We start from the raw sequence: 21,476 nt of genomic DNA, 5'->3' as shown, positions 1-21,476 counted from the left end.
AAGATGGGTAATGTGACGTCATCTTCAGCGTGGACTGGTCTTGAATTGCCTACATTCTTCAGTGGTCCAGAAGACCAAAGGAAATGTAAATCTTGTCGGCCCTTTCGCCATCTCGCATCGATTGTTCTTTTTGGCGTGTATTGTTAAACATCTTTAAGATCGCCTGTCCGAATCTGTTATACCATTCCTTTTCCTGCTTCCGCTTTCCTATCCACATTCTACCATCTGTTTATTCTCTACAATGGCCCACTGTTTTCCTCCACAAGTACACGTTCCTTATAGTCCTGAAATACTTTCATCTGCCCTAACACCTTGCCTTTCCTCTTGCAAGTACTGGTGTCGGCATTGGAACCCGGTGTCGGTGTTTCAAGCTGCGCTACGCAACGCGCAGTGACGGCCGTAATTCTGAGACGCGCGAAAAGAAATGATCATCATCATGAGTTAAAAATTAAAATCATGAGTAGATGGAAAGTTCGCGAGCAATTCCGGAAAATGCTGGGCTACGATCGCCCAGCTGCGCTGTTTCAAGCGCTGCGCGGCGGAGTGCAAGGATAAGCGTTTTCTTTTTTCGACGGTCTTAACCCGACCACCGGAAAGGGAAAGAGTGTCTTCACGATCCTATACGCTCCGAGTTGCAGAGAAAACCAGAGCTTTAGCGTTATACCTTCGCCTCAAAGCAGATCTCCATGCTTCCGAAAAAACTCAAGACAAAGGGAAAGAAATATGTAACCTGAAAACAGAAAAATATTAAAAACTGATTCTATATGCTGGCAGTCAGCACTATCCTACGTAACGTAGACACAGTGCTCAGTAAACGGCTCAGCGGCACTATGACAAATGTGCTGGCGCTGTATCTCTGGCAATGTCGTCGACACCACCTTGCCTTAGAGGACCTTAGCCAACAGCACATGCGCTCGCGACATCTCTTGTTCCTCGCCGTTTTAACTACTGCTAAGCCGCCAGCAAGATTGAAAATTTCACACCAAGCTGCCTCCTAGCTTACATCTCTGCGAAAAGCAAGCTTGTCAGCTTAGGTTCAGCAGGCGCGTCAGAATGCGCTACCATGCCTGTGCAACTCAAAGTCCTCGCTTAAGGAGGTGGCTGCCGTTGCCATAGACACATGTGCGTTTCCGGAAGCTCTCTCGAATTCCCGTATAATATGCAGGCGCGTCGGCATTTGTCGAAATCTGGTATCGTGCTACACGGTACCCTACTAAGTTATCCAGCGACAAACCAACGTAAATATAATGTATTTTACCTGTGCAGAGTAATAAATTATTGAGGCTCCCTAAGACGTTTTCCGGGGCCATCGTTTAGAGAAAACGAGCAAAATGTAAACAAGCGTTTAGTTGCTCACATAGTTACATGGACATTAATCCTTTTCGAGCCTAGCCACATTACAGTGAAAAAGAGGCAGAACATGGGTGAAATGCGCATATGTTTTCAAGACATCGCCATGCCCATTTAAAAAATTATGTACTCCTGTGGCACTAAAGAAAACATTTTTGTCTATACAGTAGAGCAGCGATTACTGCGTGATGATACACGTATATAGGGCTTTGAGGCTCAAGGGCCAAGTATGGTCAAAGAGCACCAAGTATGGTCAAAGAGCGCCGAGCGATACTTGTGTGCATACGTACACGTGGGCCTTGTGTCAGATTTATTTAGCGTCACAGAAGAGAAATTCAGGATGCTTTGAATCACAGTATTATAAAATTTGCTATAAATCGTTCATATAGTGCATTTTATGAGACTGTAGGCCTAGCCGTCTGTTTTTTTTTTGTATTCTTTTGTAAGGAAGGTAAATAAAACCTTTACAAGCTTCTGATGTTTCATGCATAGGTTGTCGATAAGAAAATTATGTATCCGGTTTCCTGTAGTTGACTATATTGTTCAGCAAGCATTCATTGTTTTAAATGTTAAACCAAAAAGGAAAACCATGGAAACACGACATCACGTCCGTTCACCCATGCACAGCACAGTCCGCTACACATCTGCCTCCAGAATTTCCTCCACGTGCACGACAATATATTGCCGTAGGAGAGATTTAAAAGAGACGCAGCGTCAGGCCTTCGTTAAGCTTCTCAGCAGTTGTCGGATCGATTACTTGGTCTCCGCCTGGCATTAAGTCCCATAAGGTGGGTTATTCATATCTCTGCGGGAATGCGACACATTCTCTCCTGGATTCGCTCTATTATTTGCTGCAGAGCGGCCGCATTTGGCTTGGGCGAAATGCGAAACATCCCTTTTACTATGCAATGGGTGCATGTATAGAACACCATGCCTCATAATCACATTGTGATTTTCGCACGTAGAACAAGATTATTTATTTAATAATTTAGGTTATTGTGTAAGCGCGCCCGTTATCTACATTGTAGTGCTTTACGTTCTGCTATATCAGTTCCCTGAAAATCTTTAATGCCTAAGCGACATGTATTGATATAGCTTTCAAGTACGTGTCCTGAAAGAATCGAAAGGAAAACTCTTATTTTCGAACTTACATAGCTTTCCTATTTATGATAGTTTAAATAAGCCCATTCATCAGCTTACCGCAAAATGTGCTAGAAATTACTGTTGCCAAAATGATACTTACACATAACTGCTTCTTTAGTAACGACCTTTTTTTGTTGCCACGGTAGTAGGATCCTCCAGTGCCAATTGATGCCGGAACTGGTTTGTTAATGTTTTAGATCTGCATACAAATGCATAAGGACAACCAGCATTCGGTCCCCTAGAATTACTGTTCTGGGCGCGTGTAGGATCAGTGTCTCAATTTCTCTTCAACCATTGGTCCTTTTAGGCAAGAAAAGCAGACCTACTTCAAAGATGAAGGTTATCTCTGGCATCTTGCTCCTTGTAATACTTACAGGTAAGGGAATCATGCAAACATGTTTTGTTTTCCATACCGATATTACAGTAAATGCAATCCTTTTGAAGATACACCTGAATTCGTTTCTTGAACATGGAACAATGTAAACAACCTACAGCAGCTCCGCAGAATTTTCTGGAATACATTGTTTACACAAACATTGTAATTGGCTGAGTCGAATATTATTCGCCCTAAATGATAGAGGCTCGTCTTCTGCTTTTCAAGGCAATCTTATTGGTGGCACGGCCTTTTTCAAATATTAAACAAGCTATACATTTGCCATGAAACGTTCAGTATCGCTTGGTTTTTCTCTTGTTGATATCTTATCTTCCCATGTGTGTGCAGCATTGGCTGCCATGGTCACTGCAACGGAAGAAAGAAACGATGCAGCACGCAGTGGAGGCGGTAAGTATAAGTGGCATCTCCGCTTATATTGTAACATATGTGCTAATAAGTTTATTTTTACCAAGAACGAAGCCGCCTTTATCTACATCCATTGTATTTGTAATTGGAGAAAAATTGTACTGTAGTAAAAGGGGTGTCATTGCTTGCATTTATAAGTTTTTTCATGGGCGCTGTTATGTGATTGTCATGAATATGTATATATGCACACTTAGTCCCATGCTAAGATGCCGCTGTCGGTTAGCTGCAGTTATAGATAAATCTTACTGCACTGATGACTTGTCCTGTTATCCATTCATGAACGAGTTTCCTAGAACATCTTCAGCTGTATTGCGGTAACTTGCAGTCGCTTTATCTTCGTGGACACGAATAGCTTTTCGACCACGATGAATTCTTTTTCTTGCTCAAATATTATTCATATATTCGCTAGTTTTATCCTTCTGATGTAAGACGTGGAACACTTGCCAGACACTTAACCCTCGCGATGAGTTGCGCTTGCTCTGTCACATCCTCAAAGTGTCGTAATATAGAAATAGCCTGGTAAAGAATATGGAAGCTTTTATCATATGAATTTTTATGCAAACATGCGTGTGGTTCAATTCGGCTTGCTTACAGAATATAATAATTGATATAATTATTGCTTTTATTGGTATAATAAATCACCTGTGAGCTATACCAATTTTTTTTCACGCTCTAAGTGTATCAAAACTATGCAATTTTCTGAGCAGGAAAGTGTATGCAATGAGACAATCTGAACCCAATTGCTTAAGCAGGAGTAATACGCCTCAGGATGTTAGGTGATGTGAAATAACACAGCATTATCTCTGTGCTGCAGGTTATGGAACGGGATGCCCCGACGCCGCTGCCTGCACAGCAAGCTGCAAAAGCCGTGGTTTCCTACTAGGCGTGTGCCTTGCACCTCTACTGCAAGTCTGTTTGTGCTCATAATGTATAATCGAGCCCGCCATGAGCCAGCAATAAACGTCGCTTGCAAGCGCAATCGTTAAATGTGTCATGTTCAACACTCGTTGAATGAGTCATGTGTCATGTTAACACTCGTGTGTTAACTGTGTCATGTATCATAAATGTGTCGTGTTAACACTCGTGAAAGGTGCCCCCCCCCTCCCCCACGGAGTGGAGAGCCCTCAGGCATAGAGAAAGGAGTTCAACAACAGCGGACACTCCCGTAGAGCCCAGCGGCCGAATTGACGGCAGCGCGCCAAGCGGTCGGCATCTATCATTTCAGTTTTCGGTTTTGGGCGCGCGCATTTTGAACGCTAGCTAACACGCCGGCTGCGCTTTTTTTTTCTTCTTCTTTTGCCCGAACGCGCACGGTCTTCGTTCGGAGTCGGTTTATTATTTGGTAAAAATGAGTGCGAACGATCCTTGTCAAGTCCCATCGAATCCCTGCCATGTGCAATTTCACAAAGTAGACGCAAGACTCCTTGTGAAATACGGAAACGTTTATTTTGCTCTATATAAAAGCTCGTTCAGCGCTTTTTGTGCGTGCATCCAACGTTGTGATCCCAGGTAAGCAGTAGTTCCCGTATGAAGCTCCACTGGACGGCATCATCTGAAAAAAAAAGTAAATTACAAGAATGCTATATTTACAAGCATGTTACAAGCATGTCTCATTTGGTATTTAGGTATAGGAATACTGCGCGTAGAGGTGAAACGTGCGAAAGCGGTGAATGGGCGGCTTTACAAACAAAAGCAATTCGCTTTCACATATATGGCGTAGAAAATACCCGACTCATCCCAAACAATACCATAAAATATGAAAACATCTGATTTCCAAGCATTCCCCAATTTCCGGGCATTATTCCCTGCACTTTAGTAGCACAACTACACGCGCGACTTCGCGTTTCCAAAGCGTCGCTTCGGGCGACGCGACGGTACGCTACATACACAGAGACGGACGCAACAGAGGCTCCCAGCCGGACCATGCTACACGTTCGCAGAATGCCTTCTACTCGCACTCAAGACAAATGCGTGAGTGCAAAGCCTGTTTGCAGTCCTTTAGAAGACGGAATTTTCGAATTGCAAGTTTCCTTTCTGATATGTTCCTCGGCGTTATCTTTCGCGCGTTCTGCCGGCGCCAGCAACACTCTCCCATGTTATCACTCTTGGCAATCGCCCATCGCGTTTTCTGCAGACGTGAGTACCGAAAGAAGGTATATCTTGGTGCGGCGCCACAAAAAACATCACGAACTTGTCCTTCTAAGATTCATTACACGCCAAAATAACTTTGTCACCGCGGCCGAGCTGCTTATCAGTAACTGCGCCACAGCGCGCTGTGCAGCCAGCGTGCCTCAAAAGCTAGTACCCAAAAAAGTAACGAAATTACTTTTCAGCAATGTCTGGCGTCAGAGAAGGCGGCATGAACTTCTCCTAGCAAGATGCTCTATACTACGCACCACGGCCGAGTTGGTTCTCGTTAACTGCATCACAGCACCCTGTGCGACCAGTTTGCCTCAACAGAACCGAAATAAGTTACAATAATCCCCTAGCAACATAACTTAGATAACTATTGTAGGTCGTTTACGTTTCACTTCTTCAATAGAATACATTGCTACCGTAAATATATAAAAAGCAAATAGCTGACCTGGCCCTTTCAGTGCGTAGTCTTCAGCCTTCATACGTTGTTCAAGTTCACTAGCAAATGTTTTTCAAAATTTCAACTGCGCATATTCGCGCTTTTTGTAGTATACAGGCAGCAAACGCGCTTCACGCGAGAGCTGCAAGGAATGACCTTGTTGTAGCCTATGAAATCTTTCGCGCGGGATCGTGCTTGGTCAATAAGCAATACTCGCGTCCAGATCCTCTATGAATCGGACTACTTCATTGTTCCTTAAGCTTTGAGAAGACGATCCTGGTAGAGATAAGCTCGGAAAGTCATCTGTAGGAGATTTGCTGCAACAACTGAAATGGACATCGCTGTGGAGCCATAGCAGCGCCGGTCCAATTCGTCGATGAACATCTTATGGAACTCCTGCCGGCTCCCTTAACTTCGTAGTCTTTTCGACTTTGACCGAATTGTAAGGGACGCCAGCAGAAGTTCACGTTCGTCGAGAAGCCGGTTAAATTAGAAGTATAATTAAGCATGTAACTGTTCATTATTCAGGCCTGAAGATTCTGTTTGTGTGTTATTATCGCGAAAGTAGGTATAACGAAGCATCTACGTTCAAAGCCTGTTGAACTACCCTTCGGGCTTAGTGAACATTGTCCGCGGATAGTATACGCTACTGGGAACATCTCAGCCAAGTTTTACAGTCCTGCGCGGCTCATGGAACTTGTAAGCGGAGCGCGAAGTCACTTAATTTCAAACTATTCTTTTTCAATAGAAACCTTGCTCGTCACTCTTTTCTTGACGCTTTATTTCGTCATAAAGCGTTCGTAGAACATGTCTGCTGTTGGCTAATTGCTGACATCAGTCAAGAAGGGTGTTCGGATCTGTTTCTATAAGTGCGCTTCTTCCTAGAGAACTAACTGCGTAAATTTATAGACGAAATTGAATAAACGGAGTGATGTGAGTGAGGATCGACAAACAGAAAAAGGAGGGTCATACCGAAGTGTCCCTTCTCCAAGAACTGGCCATTAAATACATTCCGGTGGGTCCAAGCGAAAGCATTAGCTCTACACAGTAAGAAGGCTCGATCGCTTCGGATCTCGATGCCCGTTTCTCGGAGGCGGAAGTGAGGGAGGTCCTATACAGATTGAATGGGAGATCATCTCTCGGCCCAGACGGCGTTATCAACAGGCTCGTGAGGAATCGGATGATAAGTCTATCAGCGTTCTCGCCAGGCCACTAAATAGAGTTTGGGAAGGCGGCCTTGTCCCGGAATCATGGAAGCAGACGACGGTAATTCTCATCCCCAGACCCGGAAAACCGTATAGCCGGGATAAACTCGGCCTAATATCACTCACCTCATGCATAAACAAAGCGGCAGAACACGCTATACATAACATAATCTCCAGGCACGTAGAGCAGGAGGCTTTGTTCCCGTGCAAGATGGTTGGATTTAGGCCTTCGCACGCCGCTCAGAATGTAATGCTTCTGCTCAAGAATCAGGTTATTGACAATTGAAGCAGGGACATGAGAGGTATATTGCCCTTAGATTTGTCTAAGGCGGTCGAGATAGAGGCTCACGGCTTCATTATCAAGAAAATCTCTGGGCTAAACATGGGGGGTAGCTTCTTTACCTTTGTGGAATCAATGCTCAGGGGCAGGAAGGCGTGTATCATAAAAGGACAATCGAAATCAGAAGAATTTGAGCTCGGACGCAGAGGTACCCTTCAGGCTGCGGTAATTTCCCACCTTCTATTCAACACTGCGATGCACCGGGCATTTAGGTTTGATCTTCCTGCCTACCTGAAAAAAAACGACTAGGCCAACCGTCTCACGAAATGCACTAGGAACGATTTATACTAAATTTTATAATAGAGAAGGTCCGCGTGCACCTAATGAACACAGGTATCGCTGGGCGCTCTTTGGTCATACTTGACCCTTGACCCATAAAACCCCATATATCATCGAAATACAGAAATGGCTGTTCTACTGTCTAGTAAAAAATCATTAGAAAAATACAACACAACGTTGTTGTTTTTTTTAATTCGGATGGCGCTGTCTGGAAAACACATACACATTTCACGCATGTTCTGCCTCATTTTCACTGTAATGTGGCTTGGCTGGAAAAGGATGAAATTCCGTGTAAGCATGTGAGCAACTAAAACGCTTGTTTGCATTTTGCGCGTTTTCTTTTCACGATGGCCCCGCAGAACGTCCTGGTGGTCTGCACGGATTTATTACAGTATATCAGTAAAATATGTAATATTTACGTTGGTTTGTCTCTAGGTAACTTTGTAGGGTACCATGTAGCAGGATGCAAGATTTTCAAAAAGGCGGAGACGACGGCGGAGTATACGCAAGATCGAGAGAGCTTCCCGAAAAGCACGTGTCTATTGCAGCAGCAGCGGCAGCCTCCTTAAGCGAGGACTGCAACTCCCACAATCTTGGTAGCGCAATCTGACGCGCCGCCTGAGATCAAGCGGACCAGATTGCTTTTTACACAGGTGTACGCTAGGAGGTAGCAGGATGCGCAACTATAAATCTTGCTGGCGGCATACCAGTAGATGAAATGACGAGGAGCCGGAGGTGTGGCGAGCGCATGTGCTCGCCAGTAAGGTCATCTAAGGCAAAGTGACGTCGAGGACATGATTGTCAGAGAGATACATTGCCGGTAAATCTTTCAATGTGCCGTTCAGCCGTTAACTTAGCACAGTGTCTATTTACGAGGGGTAGTGCTGACTTAATATTTTTCAATTTTCACGTAACATATTACCTTCCTTTTGTCATGAAGACTTCCGGAATCGTGAAGATCAGTTTTCAGGTGAAGGAATTAGGCTAAAGCTGTGATTTTCTCAGCCACTCGGAGCATAGGATCATGCAGGCCCTCTTTACATGTCCGGCGGTCGGGTTAAGACCGTCGAAAAGAAGTCTGTCACTACGCTCCGTATGGTAAGCATGGCATCACTAGGACTGTTTTCACATTAAAGTTAATCGGTGGTCCTGAAATTATTCAAGCCTATAGGAAGAAAGAAAGCGAGAGGAGGTGCGGTTTTAACAGCGAAGCTGTTTAAGCCGGCCGTTAGTTCGTGGGTCGGATGCAGAAAATGGCGGTACACACCCTGGCGGTAGTGCAGAAAGGGTCCAAGCGCAATGCCACATACCCCTGTGAACTGGCAAAGATCAGCCTGGATAAGTCTAGCTAAGCATGATTCAGACTACTTAGGCTTAGTCAGTCATCGATAGCCAACCGATATTCGATCAATATATAATCGATAATCGATCAATAAGCTCACGGGAGCATATCTGCGATCCAAGAGCTTCTGATTCGAGCACCGGTGCACAACGTAAGCGCAGTTGCATGTGAGCGGTACTTTGTAAATGACTCCCTCTTCGCACGCAACATGTCCCCAATTTTTCACGTGCGAAGAGGTAGTTGTTTATAAGATACCGCTCACATGCAACCATGCTTACGTAGGATAAATGTGCTGGTGCTTTAATCAGAGTCTCGGGGGAGCAGAGATATACTTTCAGCCTAGTAAATGCCCCAGTCAACTTAGCTGTGCACTGTACCAGATGTGGTTACACACCGCGTTTTGAAAGTACGAAAATGCTGTTCAGAAGCAAGCGCGCAAAGTAATGAGAGAGATAGGGAAAGCATTTTGCATGGTTGCGGCTGCTGCTGCAGCCAGCGTGAGTGAGCTATCTATCTCATCACCTAACTCAATTTATAACATATCGCCTATATATAATTCCAGAAGACATTTTCAATCAGTTTCAATTGAAGACATTTGCAATCATTTTGGCACGAAATTTACAAAACATTGTGCGTAGTGCACCTAATAAGAACATAGGCCTAGTCGTTTTTTTCTGAAGGAAGGTACACAAAACCTAAAGCGTGCTTCAAATGTGTCATGAATTTAAAAATAGGTTGCCGATAAGAAAATTTTGTATCCGGTTTCCTGTTTCTAAAGAGATTGTTCAGCAAGCATTCATTTCTCTAAAATATAAATCAACCGGAAACACCTGGAACGCACGACATCAAAGGCGTTCCCCGTGCCCAACGCATACGCTGAACAGCTACGTCACACTATTCCTCCACGTGGTACCACAATTTCTGGCCCTAGAAAAAAAAGTTGTCGCAGTTTCACCTGAAAGGCGAAGCATCAATTGCGATAGCAAACTTGTAGAGAGCTATACGGAGTAATGATATTAGCTTTATCAGCTGTATAAACTTGGACATGCAGCAGCATCGGCAACACGCAGAACTGTTGTCGACGCCATCGGCGTTTTGCCCGCGTTCGCTCAAAATGCGTGCGGCGTTGGTGACTGTTGCCGGAGCCTCTGATATAAATAGGCACTGCGTGCCGCAGCTAAACGTCGCCTCCCTTCCCTCCCCCTCCCCCACGGCCTCTCGCTCGTCGGAAGAAGGCGCGTTTGCTCTACATACATGGTGATTGTGAAGGAGAACAGAGACGCCTACTTCTGCAGCCCTTAAGCGAGCACGGCGCAGAACGCGCGTTTGTTCTCCGCCGTGCGTTCACTCCCCGTGAAAGACGCGCCCCTCGCTCCCTTTCACTCGCACATACAGCGTTCGGCGCGCGGCGACGATTTCTTCTCCAAATGACGTCATACGGAACCTCACGGCGACGGCGACGGCGACGCCGACGGCAGAAATCTGCTTTTCAGTGTCCATATAATTGCTATCGCAATAAAATACTTAAAAGACACCCAGCGTCGGGCCATGGTCAAGCTTGTCGCAGTCCTTCGATCGTATACTCGGTTTTGACCTTGCATTTAGTCCCATCAGGTAACTTATTCGTCTCTGTCCGGGCAGTCACAGGATGCTCTACTGCATTCGTTGTATGATTTAACAACAATATGGGGTTTTACGTGCCAAAACCACGATCTGATTGTGAGGCACGCCCTAGTGGGGGACTCTGGAAATTTGGACCACCTGGGGTTCTTTAACGTGCACCTAAATCTAATTACATGGGTGTTTTCGCATTTCGCCCCCATTGAAATGCGACCGCCGTGGCCCGCGACCTCGTGCTCAGCAGCCCAACACCATAGCCACTGAGCAACCACGGCGGGTGCTGTATGATTTGCTCCATAGCGGTCGCATTTGGCTGGGGCCGAAATGAGAAACCACATATGAATAGTGCATTGGGAGCACGTGAAGAACCTCAGATATCCAGAATGAATCGGGAGTCCGCCACTATGGTGTATCTCATCATCACATTGTTGTTTAACACATAAATCAATGTAACTTTTAATAATTTAGGATTAAAGACAACTGTACGTGTGTATAAGTTCCCTGTAAGGCTTTTATCGCATAAGCGCTACGTATTGACATAGATTTAGAAGAAATATTCTGCAATATTAAAAAAGAAAGATGTTATTTTTACAATTATATAGTTTTCTTCTTTATGATAGTCTAAATGGGTCCCTTCATCAGCTTACCGCGAAATGTGCAAGATATTCTTGGTATTTAGGCACAATTGCATCGTAAGTTACGAATGGTATTGTTGTCAAGGTAGCAGGACTCTCAAGGGCCAACTGATGCCGGAACTGTCGTATAAATGTTTTAATTCTGCATACAAATGCATAAAGACAATAATCATTCAGTGCCTTTGATTTTCTGTTCTATGTCTCTGCACACTCTGTGTCATAACCAACACAAGATGTACGTTTCCATTGGTCCTTACAGGCAAGAAAAGCAGACCTATTGCTAAGCTGAAGGTTACCTCGGGCATGTTGCTCTTTGCAATATTTACAGATAAGCGAGTATTGTCAAATGCCAACGCATATTATTTTAGCCATTTTACACAAAATAGAATCCTTTTGAAAATATACACGAAGGTATTTCATGAACATGCAACAGTAAACACGCGCTACAGCTGCCGTGCAGAAGTTTCTGGAACACATTGCCCGTGTAAACATTGCGAAGGTGTGCTTCCAGAAATATTAGCACAAAATGTTACTTTCTCGTCTTCTATTGAAGGCATTCTCACTGGCTGCAACGATATATTGTTCGTAATGGAAGAAGCTATAGATTCGTAAAGAAGCCTTCGTTATCGCTTGGTTTTTCTGTTGTTGATATCTTGTCTGTCCATGTGTTGCAGAATTGGTAACTATGATCACTGCAACGGAAGAAAGAAGCGCCGATCGAGGCACGCAGTGGAGGCGGCAAGTATAGCAGGGGCGTCTCTTTTTCTGTGGTAACATACTTCTTAATAAATTTAATCTAAGGAAGGACGAAGCTGGCTTTACCTACATCAATTGGAATGGCAATTGGTGCTATTATTGGTGCTTACTGCTCCCAATATTAACTTTGTTCTTGGGCGCTCTTCCGTGATTGCCATGCTGTTTCAATCAATCAATCAATCAATCAATCATTTTATTATTATACATTAAAACAGTTACAAAGTAATAGTAATACAGAAGGAGGTCCCAAAGTAAAAACTGTCAGGGGGACCTCCTGTTAGTACATGCATAAAAATGTAGAGCATACGATTAGCAACTAAGGTAAAAATAGCGGGAAAATACAAATCAATATAACCAAAGTAAATGAATAAAAAAAATATCACATCACCTAAGGCTTGCGATTATGGAAAAATGCAAATAAACAAAATAGAAGTAATTAATCAATCATCCGGTAGTTGAAGATTACTCAGAAAAGGGCAACAACAATTCTACTTTGAAATACATATGTAATTTCAAACAGGAATAATTGAATAGGAATACAATGATTACATAACATCAACAGTGCGCAATTCAACACAGCAACAAACTTAATGTATATACAGCCAATTGCCAATAATATTCCAGTATATACAGCCAATTGCCAGATACAGGAACACAAACCGAGAAAAACAATAAAAAGTTGATAAACCATAATGTATGCGCATATGTACACACACACACACACACATATATACATACATATATATACATTTATATATATATATATATATATATATATATATATATATATATACATACTCACATACTCACACACATACACATATATGTATTAGTTAACGTATGTTGTTAGTAAAAACTGTTTTAGAAGCCGACGGAAACAGTGTAGCGAAGGGCTTGATTTAATATTTGACGGCAGAGAATTCCTAAACGAAATTGCAGAAAAGAAGGCTGTCATTTTACCGTAGTTAGTGTTTACTTTTGGAAGCAAGAGGTTATTATTTTCAGAAAACCGTGTGTTATTTGTATTGTAAAGTAGCGTTGGGGGAAGTAGCTCAGTAGGAATGTCACAGTTTCTACTTCTAAACAATAAAAGACCTAGTTTGAGTTGAAATGTGCAGGTTAATGGTAGAATTTCAAGAGTGCGAAAAATGTGTGGCGCTGATGCGGTGAATGAACTATGGGCAATTATTCGAACTGCCCGGTTCTGAAGGTGATTGAGGGATGTCAGGTGTGTGGGGTATGTGTTGCCCCATGATGAAATACAGTAAGTAAGGTGACTGTTAATGAAAGCATAGTAAAGCGATTTTAGAATATGTTGTCGAAAAAAATGTCGTGTTCGAATCAGCACGCGGATGCCAAAAGCAATCTTCTTAATAAGAGAATTAATGTGAATGTTGTATTTAAGTTGAGAATCTAATGTAACACCTAGAAAAGTAATACAATTAGAGGGAGGAATGACGCAGTTGTCGATGTATAGTTCAGGGGTTATTGTAAGCGTTTTTTGGGACGAGTGAAATAACATGAACTTTGTTTTAACAGGGTTTACATTTAGCAAGTTATCCTTACACCAAGAAACAAGATTCCTGACATCGGCGTTTAACTTTCTTAGTAGACTGTTAATGTCTTTATCACTAATGAATATGGTTGTATCATCAGCATAGAGGATGCAGTCAGAAGAATTAAGTGATGATGGTAAATCATTGATGTAGATAAGGAATAATAGAGGACCCAGAATTGATCCTTGTGGAACGCCCTGGTTAGTTGTTATTGGAGTTGATAAAACACTTCCGTAACTAACAACCTGGGTTCTGTTAGTAAGGTAGCTTTTCAAAAGGGCTAAAGCAGGCCCACAAATTCCGAGGGATTCAAGTTTAGCATACAAAATGGGATGGTTAATAGTGTCGAAAGCTTTAGTTAAATCAACAAATACCGCCCCGGCCCATAGCCCACTATCGATAAACTGCTTTATGCTGTCAGTTAGTTTTATCAACGCTAACTCGGTTGAGAAGTTAGCACGAAAACCAAACTGCTTAGGTGTCAAAAGGCTAAATTTTGTTAGGTAGTTTGTTAGGCGATTAACAATGAGCTTCTCAATTACTTTGCTGAAAAATGGGAGGATGGTAATAGGGCGATAATTAGAAAAAACATGTCGATCTCCCTTTTTAAATACAGGTGTTACTTTTCCTTGTTTGAGACTCGTTGGAAAAACGCCGTTACGAAAGGCAGTGTTAATAATATCAGAAAGAACAAAAGATAACTCGCGAGCAACAAGTTTGATTTTAGATGGATAAATCGAATCTAGGCCACAGCCTGTGGTCTTCAGACTTATTATAGTGCGAAGAACTTCATCTGGTGAAGTGGGTTTTAGGAAAAAAGAGTGAGGCGAGCGAGACAACCTGGGTAAGTTAGTGACAACAGATGCAGGGCTCTTGAAAAATGATTCATTAAAAGAATTGGCGACAGCTATAGGATTAGTTATAGTGCTCGTGCCGTCCGTAAATTCTGTTACAAGCGCCTCCTGTTGATTTAGATTTAAAAATTCTTTTATTACGTTCCAATTCTTTCTGCAGTCATTCCCATTTTCGAGCACTTTATTTTGGTAGTAGGTTCTTTTAGCCTGTTTCAGTAACAGGCTAAAAGTATGTAACAGGCTTGAAGTATGTATAGACAGTCAGTCCATGATAAGCATATGAACAGCGAAATACATTTAGGTTTTACGCCCGAAAGATAGCAACAGAATGCAGTACATTTGATAGGTGGCTGTTGAAGCCATACTGATCGTACTGACTGTGCTCAACACTTATCAAGTTATTTATTCACGAACGAGTTCCCAAGAACAAGCTAACGTGTATAAGCGGTAACCAGCCGTCGCTATGTCTTTTGGGAAATGGCAACATTCTGGGAAACCAAAAAATAATTTTCTGGCTCAATTATAATCTATATAGTTGCAAAATTACTGATTGGGTAGTTAATGTATGTTTCGCGCATGTGCTGAACTTTTAACACTAACAATCCGTGGCGCTTGCTGTGTCACATCCTCACACCATCGTAAAATAAAAATAGTCTGTTCAAGAATATCGAGGGCTTTGTGATATGAACGTATGTGCAAAGATGCGTGTGGCTCTTTTGGTCTTGTTTACGGAACATAATAAAGGGCATAATAATTATAATAATGGCATACTAAATAAGATCAGAGCTAGAGCAAGTGCTGATAACTCCTATTTGTCTTTAACACTTTAGGTGTGTCGCACCATTGCTTGATGAGCAATAATATATAGGAGAGTGTTAATTGATAGGCCTACAAATCGCTTTATCTCTGCACTGCAGGTTACGGAACCGGATGCCCAGTCGCCACGGCCTGCACCACAAGCTGTAAAAGTCAGGGTTTCCGCCTAGGCGTATGCCTTGAACCTCTACTGCAAATCTGTTTGTGCTCATCATTTTTAATCCAGACGACAATCACGTAGCAATAAACATCGCCTGCAAGCGCACTTGTTAAATTTGTCCTGTTACTGTCTCTTAATCAGACTTATACACGTCAGTGCGCAATTCAGTTGGAAGTACCCGATTGCAGTTACAATTATTTCGAGCAAAAATGTAATTGCTAGCAGTTACTAACAACTGCTGCATAAAAGTAACTGATCAGTTACAAGAATGTAATTAATTGCTTTCACGTTATTTCACCTTGAATTTGCCTTGAACTGCTACGTGATGTCACTTCTACATGCCATCTGGTGGAGGTGCTAGTGCGTGCATGCACCGAACGCCACCGCAAAGCCGCGACCCAAGCCACAAATCCGAGGACAGCACCAACATCGCTAAAGACCAGCAACCTAGGCGTAAGCTCCAAGGACTTCTGCTGGAGTACCGATCTCTTCCAGAGAAGACCACAGGATCAAGGCCATGTAAACTACCCCAATGGTAGCCCAAGTGTCCCCCACCGTTCTGCAACAGCCCAGGGAGCCACCAACCTTCAGCGGATCATCGTTTGAAGACCAGGTAAACTGTATGGAAACATAGGAAAGGGTCGCTGCTTTCAGCAACTGGAACTCCGATGACAAGCTGTGGCATGTGTACTTCGCCTTAGAAGACGCCGCCAAGGGCGTGGTTTGAGAACCCGGAGTCGAACCGTGACGACATGGTAGCTGTTCCGAGACGGAATTCCGCACACCTTTACAGGCGTCGTGCGTAAGGAAAGTGCAGAAGCTCTGCTTGAAACCCGAATGCAGCTCCAGAACGAAAACCTCGCAAACTACAGGGAATAAATGACCCGTTTGTTCCGCCACTTTGACCCGAATATGTACGAGGAGAAGAAAATTTGTTTCCGGATGCGGGGAATAAAGCAAGGCCTGTTCACCGGACTAATTCGGAACCCATCACAGACAGTCGCGGAATTGTCATCGGAAGCCACTGCCATCGAAATGACTCTGTAAGTGCGCAACCGACAGTACAACCGTCAAGCGCTTTCGCCGAAAAGCGAAATCCAAGCACTAGGCTCTGACTGAGCTCCGGAGACAATCAGAGCCGTTGTGCATGAAGAACTGCGGAGGATGTTCCTCTTCCATGCAAGCTCAAGTAGCCTCTATTGCTGACATCATCCGAGAGGAGATCCAGCACTCACGGAGAGTTGCCGAGGTGCAGCCACAGTCGCCGAAGCCCCAGCCGGAAGCAATGACCTACGCTGCAGTCGCTCGCCGTCAAAGTAGCCCTCCGCGTCCGCGTCAGGGCCCAGTAATGCCGCTATTCTGTCGCACGCAGCCGCCGCCGCCCGCTCGCTCGCTCATCCGTCGTCGAGTGCAACTACCCAAGGAAGACAGACGTAAGGCGCGCTCTAGACCTCCGCCCGCTCCGAATTCACTGCGGAGAAGCTGGTCACGTCTACCACCGGTGTCCATACCGCGACTTAGGTCTGCGAGGGTTGGCCGTAAACGCGCCGCGCCCACAGCAAGGGTAACGGCCTGGTGATGTCGTCGACTACCTCGCCGCCACTCAATGGAGCCCTCGACCACCGTCCCGACGGTCGCCGTCACCAGGGCACTGCCTGTCACCGCAACAACGACAATACCCTGGCCCAGCCCAGAGCCCGTGCGTAATCCAAAATCCGGAAAACTAAAAGCAGCACCCGATGCAGGAGCGGTTGCTGTTCGTAGAAATAACGAAGATCCTCTGCCACCATGCAAGACACAAAAGGGACCATCACGGCGATATAACGACGACAAGCTACCATCCCGCGGAAGCCTGGAACAAATAATGCACCGACCAAAAGCCCTGACGACGTGGCGTCCCTGCCACACGTCAACGCGACGCAGCCGTGATGTGACGCCAAGACCTAACTGCATCGCAAGTCAAAGAGCCACTGACCTCGACGTGATGCTCGACGACCATGCAGTCACCGCATTAGTTGACACAGGAGCGAACTACACCGTCTTGAGTGGACCCTTCGCCGAATAGTTGAGGAAAGCTAAGAGTGCGTTGTAAGGCCCCCAAATTCGGATCACTGGAGGACACCTAAAATCGCCAACTAGAATGTGCATGGCAAGAATTACCGTTCATAACCAGACCTACCTAAAGTCCCTATATAAGAAAAGTACCGCCATCCTTTGACAAATGCCGCTTCCCTCTCTCCTGTTTTATCCTGTATCTCCGATTGGACGATGATAGCGCGCGCTTTTCACTTCTTTATATATTTTTTTTTCGCCTCAGAGCCATGTTGAAAGTCCTCTGCGCAGCCGCAGTCGCCGGCGGCGGCGGCGCGCGCCCGGCCTGAAAGCTTCAACGTGGACTTTCTAGGTGCGCCACCGTCGACTTGGCTTTCGCAAGCAAAAAGTAAAGAAAAAGCAAGCGCTTTAGGAGAGGAGGCGGCGGAGGAAAGAGTAGATGGCGGTACTTTTCTTATATAGGGACTTTAGACCTACCCTCTCAGCTACGTTATCTTGCAGAAGTGTTCCCGAGACGTCATTCTCGGCATGGACTGCCTCAACCAACACTGCGCAATCATCGACTTCGTGTCGATGTCCACAAATATATCCTAAGATCAAACGATACCGCCGGAGAGCACCATCAGTCACCATGCATTGAGTGTGCTCGAAGATTAAGTCAGCATCCTGCCTTCTACGATTCATGTATAAAAGCAGAGGCGCTGTACCGGCAGATCAAACTTTCGACGATCGCCGACTGTGTTCGCCGCTATCGCTTTGCTTTGAGTCTAGCCTGTTTTTCTGGGACCAGATTCGCCCAATAAAGAGTTAGTTTTGCCTATCACTTTTTCTACTGTGTTCTTGACCATCACTACCACCAGGCAGTATATAGTATACTGGCCAGCGAGATCTAAGGCCAGCGAGGTCGTATAAGGCCAGTGAGATATGATGGGATAAAGACATATGAGGATAGGCGGAACTCAGTAATATTAACGTTAGCCACCGGTGGGTAGACTGCGGGTTAAGTAATTCGCCCGTCCCACTATATACTCATGCTCGTATATTTTGATATAAATTATACGGACTATGCAGCCGCGTTGCTGTTTCGGATAAAGTCTAAATGCAAAAGAATATGCGGTGCACGCTCCGTTTCTGGTTTGCGCGCGAGCCGTGAATGATGCTGATTTGATGTGCATCACATGTTCACACCTTCATACGCGTACGTGCTAATGCGAGTCAAAGACAAATTTCATCTACATGTTGTGCATCTCATTTACTAAGGTAACGAGGCCCCTGTCGTCTGCAATTGACACTATCCAAATGGATGAAAACGTATACATCGGTTAGCTCCTGCCCACAATCAGTGTCCTCTAGTGCCCCCCCGAGCATCCAAGATGGAGTTTGGCGCGCCTGTCTTGGAGGCGCTTCTAAGCCGCATCGACAAGCGGTAGGAGTTCCTTTTCTTTTCTTCAATTAGCGCAGTCTAAGACCTCTATGATATTGACATGTTTGCTGTCTAACGTTTATAATTTTCTTTACCGTACTTGTTTTGTTTAACATGAGTGATATTCAACTGATTCAGCTATTATAACGCACAAGCAGCATTTTCAGGACTGAATAATAAATAGCTCCATTTTAAAACAAATTCTGCATTTAGGCCCGTTTTCGAAGAATGGGAACTTCTGCTGGCGTTCATGACAATTACTCGGTTTAAGTCCAAATGGCTACTCAGTGAAGCGCGCAGATAAGATCTTCACCAGATGTTGGTCGACGAATTGGACCGGCATCGCCATGGCTTTACCTACAGATGACCATTTCAGCTTTTCTCTGCCAGGCGCGCTTTCTCAAAGCTCCAGAAACATTCAAGCAATGAAGTTTCATAGAGCACCTAGACGCGAGTATCGCCGCACTGAGCAACCACGATCTCATTCGAAAGGTGTTCATATATACACTACAACACCACCATCAACTTCCAGAACGCACATGGAGTGCGTTGTTAGTGTCGCCGTTGATGTCTACGCTAGAAACAAAAGGGATGATGATCGACGCAAATTTTGAAGAACGATTGTTAGTGAAGTTGAACAACGGGCTGAAGACTACGCACTGAAAGGGCCAGGTCAACTCGATTTATACAGGGTGTTTCAGCGAACACTTTCACAACTTTTTTAAGGTTGCCTGTAGCAAAGAGCCCAATTTTAGTTAATGAGTTGGTCTACTCGAAGAGGCGGACATTACTTGCACAGAAAATTCAAATGCATAATCGACTAATCAACAAAAGTTCACTAATTAAGTTTTTAACTGATTACCTGAAGGCCCATATTGCAATTTACAAATTGTAGCCGTGGAGTTTGTAAGGCGGATCCACTTGGAATCAATTCTCAGGCTGACACTAGTTTCGAGATATTAATTCCCGAACTTTGCGGAGAAATGCATTGGCATTCCAGTTAATTTTGTGCTTCAATGCACAAAGCGACGTTTTGTCATGAAACTTACAGGAACGCCAATGCATTTCTTCGCAAAGTTCGGTTATTAATATCTCGAAATTGGTGCAATCTCGAGAATACGTTCCAAGTGGATCCGCCTTGCGAATACCATGGCTACAATTTGTAAATTGCAATATGGGCCAACAGGTAATCAGTTAAGAACTTAATTAGTTAATTTTTGTTGATTAGTCGATTATGCATTTCAATTTTTTGTGCAAGTAATGTCCGCCTCTTCGAGTAGACCAGCTCATGAACTACAATTGTTCAATCTGCCACAGGCAACCTTTAAGAATTTTTGAGAGTGTTCGCTGAAGCACCCTGTATATTTCCTGCATTCATGCATTACATTAAAGGACTAGACGGCAGAAACCGTATAAATGCTTATCTAAGTTGATGCAAAGCATTTCTGGAAACTATAAAGACGCAAATGTAATGTGTAATCTTTTTATTCATTTGTGCTTGTCCGGTGGCGCTCCGTGCTCTATATTCCACTCACTGCAGCGCAAATAAGCAATCCACTTTACGTAATCTCTCACTGCATTCAGTCTGGTGCCAGAAAGCGCAACGTACCCTATGTATCCCGACTGCAATTGCCATGTATTTTTTTCGCTGCATGAAGCCCCTAGCGCTCAACAGCCGTGCCTACACGCTTTACGAGTGACCTATGTCCGTATGAAAGAGATTCAAATGAAGAGCGGTGCATGTACAGCCTCCGGCATTTTTAGCTATATCACGGGAGCGTACATCATGCGGCATTTTAGCGCATTTAGGCGGCGATAATTGGCGAAACCGGCAGAAGTACGTTTAAGTGCACTAAGCACTCTTCTGTGTAAGAGTCGTCTAATTCTATGTTCTCTTCAGGACTACGTGCGACCTCATTATAGTGTTCTCGCACGATATAGCTAAAAATGCGGGAGGCTGTACTTATTGCTACATACCCAGTGACACAAGTTGATCACAGCGTTGGTTTGGACCCTGTCCCTCAGCAGAGCAGCCTGATGCGCTATCCATTCGACCACAGATTGCTGGGTCTGCCAGGCAGGCAGGAAAACGGATAGATAGATAGATAGATAGATAGATAGATAGATAGATAGATAGATAGATAGATAGATAGATAGATAGATAGATAGATAGATAGATAGATAGATAGATAGATAGATAGATAGATAGATAGATAGATAGATAGATAGATAGATAGATAGATAGATAGTGACGTGCGCTAGTGTAGTCACCACCAGCATTTTTTTTTTCACTTCAGCCCTACGGCTGAAAGCAAGCTGCAGCGCAATATTACAAAGGCACCTGATATTCACCAGCATGTTCAGGTACCACGACAAAGGGAAGGATGGAGAAACGGGGAAGACAACGTTGAATCAGAACTGCCCTACACATCCTTACGTAAGTCTTACGCTGCTTTTATCTTCTGGTTTAACCTTAAACAAGCTGTTTTCTCAAGAGGTAAGATGAGCGATTAAAATTTTCAAAAACATTTGTTAGTGAAGTCGAACACCGTGTCAAGGGCTGAAGAATAC

At 44.1% G+C, this 21,476-nt stretch overlaps 1 long non-coding RNA gene across 1 annotated transcript; it reads left to right on the top strand.

Annotated features, from left to right (window-relative positions):
* Positions 1-2,786: 2,786 nt before the first annotated feature.
* On the top strand, positions 2,787-15,715 carry LOC125940222 (uncharacterized). The gene is made up of 3 exons (XR_007463448.1): positions 2,787-2,869; positions 3,215-3,274; positions 15,372-15,715. It is a non-coding gene; the product is annotated as an uncharacterized LOC125940222 (long non-coding RNA).
* Positions 15,716-21,476: the final 5,761 nt, after the last annotated feature.

Source organism: Dermacentor silvarum, chromosome 9, assembly GCF_013339745.2.
Source record: "Dermacentor silvarum isolate Dsil-2018 chromosome 9, BIME_Dsil_1.4, whole genome shotgun sequence".
Classification (NCBI taxonomy): Eukaryota; Metazoa; Arthropoda; class Arachnida; order Ixodida; family Ixodidae; genus Dermacentor; species Dermacentor silvarum.
This window is presented reverse-complemented; position numbering and strand designations above follow the sequence as displayed.